Below are 7960 nucleotides of genomic sequence, written 5' to 3' on the forward strand. Positions count from 1 at the left end.
ATCTGGAAAGCTCTGCAACAGCTCTCTGAACCAGATGAAGTCACAGAAGAACAGATTTCTATCCTGGAGAAATTTGTCTGTCATGCTTACAAGCCGAAGAAGTCGGACATCACGAACATCCCAGATCTCCGGTGGTACCTTTTCTGCAAGAATATGGCAGACAGTGAAAAGCTGCCACCTACCATTGGTGCACTTAAACAACATATACTGCGAGCAAAGATACAAGCCAGAGTGTGGGGTCAAGCTTCTGTTGCCCAACAGAGCCTACCAGAGCCTTTGGGTAACGGATATTGCAGAACCAAGGATGGACAACTGCAACCGCTTACAACAGAACTTCTGCCAGCACCAGAAGCCATTCTGAAATGGTAAGATGTCTTTGCAAGACAAACTGCTCAACTAAAAGGTGCTCTTGTGCTGCAGTGAACCTTCCTTGCACTGAAATATGTCAGTGCACAAGTGACTGCCAAAATGACCAAGATTCAAAGGATGTTTCATCTAATCTCATTGACTCGGAGAGTGACGATGATGATGATACAGACGATGATTGAGAGACCATGATATATATTGCCTAAAGACAATAATACAGATTAATTGTGGCAGTTTTAGCTGCTGTTTCTTTAATTCTTTCTATGATCACTCAATGCTTAAATGTATTACCTTGCATACTTCTGCTGCTACTTGAAATTGCAATTGTTGCGTGGAAACACCTGGTGCTTACCTCTGATTAGACTACTGTAATACTATCACTTAGTGTCACAAATTGTATGTAAATAATATTTAACACTTTAGAATGTATGGTGCTGATGTGTTTCTAGTTTCACATTGTATGAAGGTTATGAAAATAATGCCAACATGGAACAAGTAGTTTTCGGTTTTGTAACACATTTATTACCATAATGTTCCTTAATAAAATGCCTAAAAATGGTAATTTCTGCTACTTCATGTTTTAAATCATATCTAAAGACTACATTTATATTATGACAAAGCAAATTAAAGAAAAAATAGCCAAACTTAGCTGTGCTGAAGTCTCTCAATTGAAAATTGCATTTCAGAAGTCGGCCATTTTCAACATCCACGATGGCCAAGGTGACCTAATTAATTTTGGCAACATTGTTTATGAGATTCCTTGACTTGTAAGCATTCCAAAATGTATAGTTTACAAAATCCCCAAAAATTCCAACGAAATTACACTAGTGACCTCACTATTTTAAATGCCTGTAGTTCACCTCATCACAAAGCTTTGTAAGGGCAACTAAAAGGTATTTCAATAATTTAGTGCACGTAAATCCGCTCATCATCTCTGGGCCTGTGTTAGGTTTGAACACTGGGATATGGGCCGATAGGAAGGCCAGAATTGCCTCAGTTTACCTTCCCCAGGTACAGCTGTTCATCAACCATCTACACAGGAAGGATGAACAGCTGTGTGAGGCCTTCTACCCACTGCTTCATATTAGATCACATGGGTGTTGATGCTGGTAGGCTAACACTGTGATACTCATGCCATACCTTCCCCAGGTACAACTGTTCATCAACCATCTACACAGGAAGGATGAACAGCTGTGTGAGGCCTTCTACCCACTGCTCCATATTAGATCACGTGGGTGTTGATGCTGGTAGGCTAACACTGTGATACTCATGCCATACCATTCTTTCATTGACACAGGCTTTACATAAATGAGACAACACAGGCATTTGAAAAGACATAGAGTATGATCTGTTTGGTACAAGTCCCTCTCTCCTGAGCTTGTCTATGTAGGCTATTACAAAAGAAAACTGCCAGCTCTGGGACTGATATAAGGTGTGAGGGCTGGGGAAAAAAAATCACTACAGTCGTCCCTCAAATAGTACAGTTTCCAATAGTTTGGTTTCAGTTTTATATGGATTGTCGTGGAAGATCTTTTAGGATTTTAAAATTTCCTGCTCCTTAAAAATCTTCTTAGAAAATCCACATAAAACCAAATCCGAACTATTGGAAACTGTGCTATTTGAGGGATGATTGTATTACTAAAGAAAGAAAAATAGCTTGAATACTTATGACATAATGACAAAGTAGCCTATCAGTGTGCCACTCCCCCACCCATGGGAAGGAAGGGAAAGAAGGGAGCTATGGGAGATGACCTGTTTTTCCTTCTGCTCTCACTCCCTCCTCCCGCCATAGTCCAGCAGGTGTCTGTTCTTCCTATGTATTCCTATGTATACTCCCCCTTTCCCTCCTCTGCCTTAATAATGAAATATCTGTCTCTAGGCCACCAGCCCTAATCAGGCCATACCTGCGGCAAACAAGGTGGCAAGGGTGTGTGTGCTGTGGAGGTATAGTTGGTGGAGTGGACATGATGCCATTCACTGCCTTGACATCAACCTGTCATTCTCGTGCTGTCAAAACCTGGTGGTTACCCGGGTGAGAGGTCATGCTTCGGGCCGTGTCTTATCCATTGTGACGGTGTTGTTTACTGATAGCTACGCTGGAACCATTTCAACACATTAAGCCTCCATGGTGGGAGCTAACAGGATGGAGAGAAGAAAAGAAACACCAATAGAAAGGAAATTAATGTAGGAATAAGAGAAGAATTAGTTAACACTCACCGCTCTGTCCCTCCTCATCTCCTTCAGTTCCTAGTGTCTGGAAATCAAGTTTGGTGTTAACTGTGTAAACATTACCACACTTTGATATATATATATAGCATTATAAATTGGGTGCTACTTCAGCGTGCAGTCTGGCCCAGTATCACAAGTCTGCAACATGACCTGACCTGTCTCCCAAAACCTAGCTCATGTGTCGCCCCAATAGAAAAGAAAAGAAAAGAAAAAAAAAAAGACCAATGGAAAACAAAAATACATAAGATAAACTGATAAAAAAATAAACAAAAACATTCTCCATGAAATCAAATGGGTCAATGACTTGACTCTTGAGGTAGTCGCTGTAAACAGAGTGAATCATCGCATCAAATATCTTAACGCAATGAGACTCGCTTGGTCTAAACGCACCCTCCTAAATGTAAGGAAATCAATGTGAGAGAGAGAGAGAGAGAGAGAGAGAGAGAGAGAGAGAGAGAGAGAGAGAGAGAGAGAGAGAGAGAGAGAGAGAGAGAGAGAGAAGGGAAGGAAGGGCGGATAGGAAGGAGGGGAAGAGAGGGTTAAGGAAGGAAGGAAAGAGGGAAGGGAAGGGAAGGATGGGAATGGAGGGAAGGAAGGAAGGGATGGGAATGGAAGGGATGGGAAAGGAGTGGAAGAGAGGGTTAAGGAAGGGAAGGAAAGTGAAGGGAAGGGATGGGAAGGAAGGGAGGGATGGGAAGGAGGGAGGGGAAGGGAAGGAAAGAAAAAGGGATGTGAAGGGAAGGGATGGAAAGGGGAGAGAAGGGACAGGAAGGGATGGGAAGGGAAAGGAAGGGATGGGAAGGGAAGGGAAGGGATGGGAAGGGAAGGGAAGGGGAAGGAATGGAAGGGATGGGAAGGAAAGGAAGGGAAGGGAAGGGATGGGCTGGGAAGGGAAGGAAGAGAAGGGATGGAAGGGATAGGAAGGAAGGGAAGGGATGGGATGGAAGGGAAGGGATGGGAAGAGAGGGCTAAGGAAGGGAAGGAAAGGCTAGGGAAAGGAAGGGATCAGAAGGGAAAGGAAGGGATGGGAAGGGAAAGGAAGGGATGGGAAGAGAAAGGAAGGGAAGGGAAAGGAAGGGATGGGAAGGGAAGGGAAGGGATGGGAATGGATGGGAAGGGAAAGGAAGGGAAGGGAAGGGAAGGGATGGTGTAGCCGCTGTTCCGGCTCCGCGACGAAAGATAGATTAATGTGGTAGATATGTATGTAGGCATTATCGGATTATATGAATTTATTAATTATGTCGGGATGGTCGAGCGAAGGGGTGGTGTGAGGCGGTAGTGTCGCCAGATGTTCAAGGGAAAAGTGTCGAGACAGCGGCGAGATGAGTGAAATGCTGACTCGGGACGCCTGCTGGAGGCCCTCAACTCCTAGGAAAGCCTTGCCAAATGTGTGTTTCCCTAGGTTCAAAGTACAGAGGAAGGGTCACACTACCACCAGGGCCACAAAACTACCCCTGGAAATGCCCACAACTCCTAGGAAAGCCTTGCCAAATATGTGTTTCCTTAGGTTCACGGTACAGAGGAAGGGTCACACTACCACCAGGGTCACAAAACTACCCCTGGAAATGCCCACAACTCCTACGAAAGCCTTGTCAAATGTGCGTTTCCTTAGGTTCACGGTACAGAGGAAGGGTCACAAAACTACCCCTGGAAATGCCCACAACACCTAGGAAAGCCTTGGCAAATGTGTGTTTCCTTAGGTTCACGGTACAGAGGAAGGGTCACAAAACTACCCTGGAAATGCCCACAACTCCTAGGAAGGCCTTGTCAAATGTTTGTTTCCTTAGGTTCACGGTACAGAGGAAGGGTCACAAACTACCCCTGAAATGCCCACAGCTCCTAGGAAAGGCTTGTCAAATGTGTGTTTCCTTAGGTTCACGGTACAGAGGAAGGGTCACAAAACTACCCCTGGAAATGCCCACAACTCCTAGGAAAGCCTTGTCAAATGTGTGTTTCCTTAGGTTCACAGTACAGAGGAAGGGTCACAAAACTACCCCTGAAAATGCCCACAACTCCTAGGAAAGCCTTGTCAAATGTGTGTTACACTAGGTTCACGGTACAGAGGAAGGGTCACAAAACTACCCCTGGAAATGCCCACAACTCCTAGGAAAGCCTTGTCAAATGTGTGTTTCCTTAGGTTCACGGTACAGAGGAAGGGTCACAAAACTACCCCTGGAAATGCCCACAACACCTAGGAAAGCCTTGGCAAATTATGCTTACATCTCAAAATTATCAAATAATCTATGTTTCTTTATGTGCACCATTTAATTCTGCATGTTTTTATATATAATACATGATGATTATGTTGAGTTTATGGCTGAAAACTTGTTATAAACAGAAGCGACGTTTGAAATTTGGTGCGCGTGGCCAGCCCGGATATGGCGCCGTTTTGGCCCGGCCGTAGTAAAGGGGTTAAGCCTGTGGTGTCTTGTTGGTCAGGCATAAATAAACCAAAAAGTGAAAATGGGCAGCTCCTTAGTGTCTCCCTTGAGTGAGAAAGTGCCGGGCCAGCCCCTGCTACTTACTGTGGAATGCTTCTTCATATAAAAATCATGTGATAAAAATGGCACAGCTATAAACACTAAACCATAAGTAAAAGTGGCTGTTAAACACAGACGGGCTAGGCACGGGTCATATAGGATGACTGGCAGGAACCAACACTATGACCCACCACTACATATATGTAACAGGTTCACAGTATGGTGTGGTGAATGCTTATGATATCTTGTTGCCTTCCCATGACTGAGCCTTGGGGAGCTTGGCCATTTCCAGGGGGAGTTTTATGACCCCTCTGCCCGGGCTGCCTCTGTACAGTCAATGTGAAAAAAAGACTCATTACAAACCCAATAATCTCCTTTTTTTGCCTTTGAAAAGAGTTTGCATTAAGAGTCTACGGATACAGCAAGCTTACTATGAGGGGCCTTGAGCCAGGAAGCGCTTTTGGCAAATATCTTGTAAAGAAACAGCTTGAGCATGGCCCTGGCACCATTGTGAAGGATTAGGGCGCTCATTTGGGGGATAGTTTTGGGGACACATTAATGGAAACAACATTAATTGAAATGGGGAAATTTGTTTGGGTTTATGATCTTTTGCTTTGGGAACTAAATTCAGGAACAAATTAATCTCATAAACACACACACACACACACACACAAAATGGTTCCAGAACTGGAGGGACTGACATATGAAAAGAGACTCAAGGAAATGGACTTAGCAACACAAGAACAAAGAGGAGACCTAATACAAATATATAGGCTATTGAGTAAAATGGAAGAAGTAGATAACGAGAAATTGCTACTAAGAGAGGAACCTTCCAGCAGGAATACTAGAGGACATAGTAAAAAGTTGAGGAAGGGAAGATGCTCAAGAGACATAAAGAAATATAGCTTCCCACAAAGAAATATAGAGCTTTGGAACAGACTAAGTGAAGAAATAGTATCGGCAAAGAGTGTGCAGGGGAAAGTTGGATAATTATAGATACGGAGACGGGACCACACCAGCGTAAGCCCAGGCCTGTAAAATTACAACTAGGTAAATACACACACACACACACACACACACACACACACTCACAGACTCAAACATATACTCATATTCATAGTGTGTGTGTGTGTGTGTGTGTGTAATGAGGTATTTGTTATGTATTTTTTTGTTTCCATGTCCTTAGGTAAGCTGCTGGGGTAGTCCTCGGTGGAAGAAAGTGTAAGCCATCAGCAGGGGACAGCTGCTGGACACACAGGAGGAACTGTCACCAGGAGGGACACAACACACACAAGAAAAAAGACAACAACAACAACAACAAGCAGGAGGAGGAAACAAGGAAAAAATAAACTCAACACTCACCAATAGTGTGTGCTGCTCCTTCTCTTCCATTCTCTTCCTCCTCCTCATCTTCTTGCTCTTCTTCTTCTTCTTCTTCTTCTTGTTGTCTGTGCATATTGTTGTAAATTGTCCATTCTCTTCCTCCTCTCTGCATCATAAAAAACTGTGTCAACAACCACTGAGCTCCTTCAGACTGTAATGGCACAGATTGGCACCAAAACACCCAAGCTAAATACATGAAAGGCAACAGCTTCTGGCATAAAATAACAAAGAATGACCTCGCTCACTCAGATAATAATAATAATAATGTCTCATTTGTAAGGAAGAACAGATGATTTTTTGGAGTAAAGACGTGTGGTTTTGTCAGGTTAGGTCAGAGGGCGGCACCCAGCATTTTTACGGCACACCTTCTAAGGGTGGAGAAGGGGTTAACAAACAGGTGGGCCATTATTTAAAAGCACCAAAATCTCCCAGAAAGAAACATTTTTGTCCACCAGTGTCCCACGGGTCATGTTCTGGGGACAGTGTTGCCTCTAGACAAGGTAATACTTTTTTGGTCCCTGAATGCAGTGCAGTAAAGAAACACTTCAGAAAATAGAAACAAAATTTATATGACACAAAATGTTTATGTAAGCACACCTGCTGGGCTGTGTGCCAGGGGGCGACACATTCCTCAGGCCCACAAAACACCCAAAAGACAATCACAAAACACCAAAAAATCTGCATTATGAAGCCAAATCTATACCGCATATTACACCAGTCCAAAGCGCTGAAAAAACATGGCTCTCCACCACACTGTGACCACCCCAGGGGAGACTGTGTGTATGCACACACCCCTGAAAGCAGCGAGGCTCCTTCCTTAACCCCCTGGACCCCAGCGATGCGTCACGGAGCGTTGTGGCGCCCTAATGGAACGGCCAAGGAGGCTAATGTTTTAACCCAGTAGCAGCGGGGACCTTGTTTCTTAATCGGACCTCTAAGCGAGAAAAATGAGAAAAAAAAATCATCACTCACACAAACCATTTCATAATATATATCAAAACATTTGTGATCAGTTTATCTATCATCTATTTTGGGGGATTTACATCATGGCACAAATCTGGCCCGTCGCTACACGGTAAAGCCACAAATTTGGCCGTCGCTGCTACACGGTAAAGCCACAAATTTGGCCCGTCGCTGCTACACGGTAAAGCCACAAATTTGGCCCGTCACTGCTACACGGTAAAACCACAAATTTGGCCCGTCGCTGCTACACGGTAAAGCCACAAATTTGGACCGTCGGTAAAGCCACAAATTTGGCCCGTCGTTGCTACACGGTAAAGCCACAAATTTGGCCCGTCGCTGCTACACGGTAAAGCCACAAATTTGGCCCGTCACTGCTACGGTAAAACCACAAATTTGGCCCGTCGCTGCTACACGGTAAAGCCACAATTTGGCCTGTCGCTGCTACACGGTAAAGCCACAAATTTGGCCCGTCGCTGCTACCGGGTTAACCGTACACGAAAGGGGTATGACGGGACAGTACCCAAGCAGGCAGGACCCAC

General features: G+C 44.4%; 1 long non-coding RNA gene across 1 annotated transcript; it reads right to left on the reverse strand.

Moving 5' to 3' along the window:
• Positions 1–1274: 1274 nt before the first annotated feature.
• On the reverse strand, positions 1275–6566 carry LOC126989084 (uncharacterized). Its single transcript, XR_007742859.1, has 3 exons — positions 6438–6566; positions 1507–2620; positions 1275–1368 (listed from the first exon to the last, which is right to left on the reverse strand). It is a non-coding gene; the product is annotated as an uncharacterized LOC126989084 (long non-coding RNA).
• Positions 6567–7960: the final 1394 nt, after the last annotated feature.

Source organism: Eriocheir sinensis, unplaced genomic scaffold (genome assembly GCF_024679095.1).
Source record: "Eriocheir sinensis breed Jianghai 21 unplaced genomic scaffold, ASM2467909v1 Scaffold1046, whole genome shotgun sequence".
In the NCBI taxonomy this organism is placed as follows: Eukaryota; Metazoa; Arthropoda; class Malacostraca; order Decapoda; family Varunidae; genus Eriocheir; species Eriocheir sinensis.